Source organism: Haliotis asinina, chromosome 4 (genome assembly GCF_037392515.1).
Source record: "Haliotis asinina isolate JCU_RB_2024 chromosome 4, JCU_Hal_asi_v2, whole genome shotgun sequence".
NCBI classification, from domain to species: domain Eukaryota; kingdom Metazoa; phylum Mollusca; class Gastropoda; order Lepetellida; family Haliotidae; genus Haliotis; species Haliotis asinina.
In genome coordinates this window covers 3,121,452-3,124,425 of record NC_090283.1, presented here as the reverse complement: position 1 = coordinate 3,124,425, position 2,974 = coordinate 3,121,452, and positions in this window count along the sequence as shown.

The window sequence follows — 2,974 nt, the reverse complement described above, 5'->3', positions numbered from 1 at the left end:
ATTCGCGCACGCCGATATCAAAGGTGTGGAATATGATCCAGACAATCAAGGGTAAGGGATCGAAAGCTAGCATCAGTCATCTGAAAGATGGGAACCAATTATTGACTAGTAAATCAGATATTGCAAATAAACTTGATGAAACGTTGGCCAAACACTCTTCCTCATCTAATTATGTACCTGAATTCCAAAAATATCAAAAACAGCAGGAAAGGACACCTATTAATTTCAATTCAGATAATGGAGAAGACTACAATGAAACATTTTCGATACATGAACTTCACACTGCTCTTGATCAGGCTCACGATACTGCTTCTGGAGCTGATGGTATACATTATCAACTCCTGAAACACTTGCCAGGCTCATGTTTGGAGACACTGTTATAAATTTTTGATAATATTTGGACATGTGGAAAATTCCCTTCCTCGTGGCGTGATGCTATTATTGTTCTCATCCCTAAACCTGGACGTGATCATACTAATCCTTCTAATTATAGGCCCATTTCACTAACTAGCTGTGTTTGCAAGACCATGGAACGCATGATAAATAATCGACTTGTTTGGTACTTGGAAACCAATAACCTCATAACAGATATACAATGCGGTTTCCGTAAAAACAGAAGTACTGTCGATCATTTAGTGCGTTTAGAATCTTTTGTTAAAATGCCATAATTAATAAACAACATGCAGTGTCAATCTTTTTCGATTTAGAAAAAGCGTATGACACGACATGGAAACATGGAATTTTAAAAGATTTACATGACTTTGGATTACGAGGTCGTTTACCTCAATTTATATCCAACTTTTTAAATGACAGAAAATTTCAGGTCCGAGTGGGTTCAACCCTGTCTGATCATTACAATCAGGATCAGGGTGTCCCACAAGGCAGTATTTTGTCTGTCACACTGTTTAGCATTAAGATTAACAGATTAGCCAAGGTTTTAAATGATTCCATCGATGGATCGCTTTTCGTGGATGATTTGAATATCTCTTGCCGCGGTAAAAATATGCATACTATTGAACGGCAACTGCAGTTGTGTTTAAACAAAATAAATAAATGGTGTCTCAAAAATGGATTTAAATTTTCTCAGTCAAAAACTGTTTGTCTACACTTCTGTAGAAAATATAAGCCACATAAGGACCCAGAACTCTTTTTAAATGGCATTAACATTAAAGTGGTCAAGGAGGCCAAGTTCTTGGGTATGATTTTCGACTCCCATTTAACTTTTCTTCCACACATTAAATATCTAAAAAATAAATGCCTGAAGGCTCTGGATTTACTAAAAGTTGTTTCCAATTCAAAATGGGGAGGGGATCAAGTTACCCTCCTTCACCTATATAGATCACTGGTCCGCTCAAAGCTTGATTATGGGTCCATCGTATATGGGGGAGCCTGTAAAAGCAACTTAAGACTACTGGATTCTGTCCACCACCAAGGTCTTAGACTTTGTCTCGGATCCTTCAGAACTTCTCCTGTGGACAGTCTTTACGTCAAAGCAGATGAACCATCTCTTTCACAACGCCGTATAAAATTATCCGTACAATATATTATAAAACTTTTTTCTAACAAGTCTAACCCTGCCTTTAACTGTGTCCTTAATCCCCTCTATGGGGATTTATATACTAAGAAATCTTCCCTTGATCCACCTCTTGGGCATAGAGTTAAACCATTCTTTTCTGATGCTGGCATTGAGCTGGAGATTATACATCCTTCGCGTTTACTTTCTTCTCCTCCTTGGCAACTAGTGCGGCCAAAAGTTGATTTAACTCTTACACAGTTTAAGAAGTCAGAACCTAATCAATTACAACATAAACAAGAATATAATCAGTTAAAACATAAATATAGCAATTACAAACCCATAGTTACCGATGGGTCCAAGGACGATGGCGCAGTAGCTTGTGTCACTGTCATTGGATCCAGAACAATGTCTTCTAGATTACCAGATTCCAGCTCTATTTTCACAGCTGAAGCAAACGCCATACTAATGGCTCTTAAATATGTTCAAAGACACCCCAAGCATAAACAGTATGTAATCTATTCGGACTCTCTTTCTTGCCTTCAGGCTATTAAAAATATTTCTTGCAAACATCCACTTTTAATAGAAATTATTGAATTGCATAATGATCTTGCTACTGGCCAATACGACATCGTCTTCTGTTGGTTACCCAGCCACGTGGTCATTTCTGGTAACACAATGGCCGATCTAGCTGCTAAAGCAGCACTCAACAAATCTGTGACACCACTTCTTATTCCTTACAGCGATTACAAAGCCACCATTAGATCTTATATCCGTGATCTGATGCAAAAGAAGTGGGACACCCAAGTAGGTATAAACAAATTACATGCGATAAAACCCTATATTAGTTACACCTACTTGGGTTGTCAGATGAGATTTGAAGAGGTCATTATGCGACGATGTCGCATTGGCCACACAAGATACACGCACGAATATATACTAAAACGTGAGGATCCTCCGTTTTGTATCCCTTGTGATGAAAGAATCACAGTCAAGCATATCTTGCTTGACTGTGTTGAGTATTCCATCACAAGGGACACTTATTTCAAATCAAGAACAATGAAGGATCTTTTTAACAACACTAGTGCTCATTTAATCATAGGATTTTTAAAAGAATTAGATCTGTTAACCGATTTGTAAATAGATATATATTTTATAATTGGAAGTTTAAATTAGTAACTCAATATGTTAGTGGTTGTACCCTCAAAGGGGGTTAAAGTACTGTAAACTTATTGTCTTCCTAAGAGGGTACGTAGGTCCCGAAACATTTGATGTAAATTTAAGGTTTCCAGGTTTTTAATCGCAGTATTTTTGTCATTTTAATGTATGGCCAATTCTCTGAATAAATGCCACTGACTGACGGGATGGTGTAAATCCAGCTAAGGTCCATGTAGGTAGCAAAAGTAATGTAAGTCCCCATGGTCCCTAGTATGGTGATCTACCTTCAGTTGTTGGCAATCC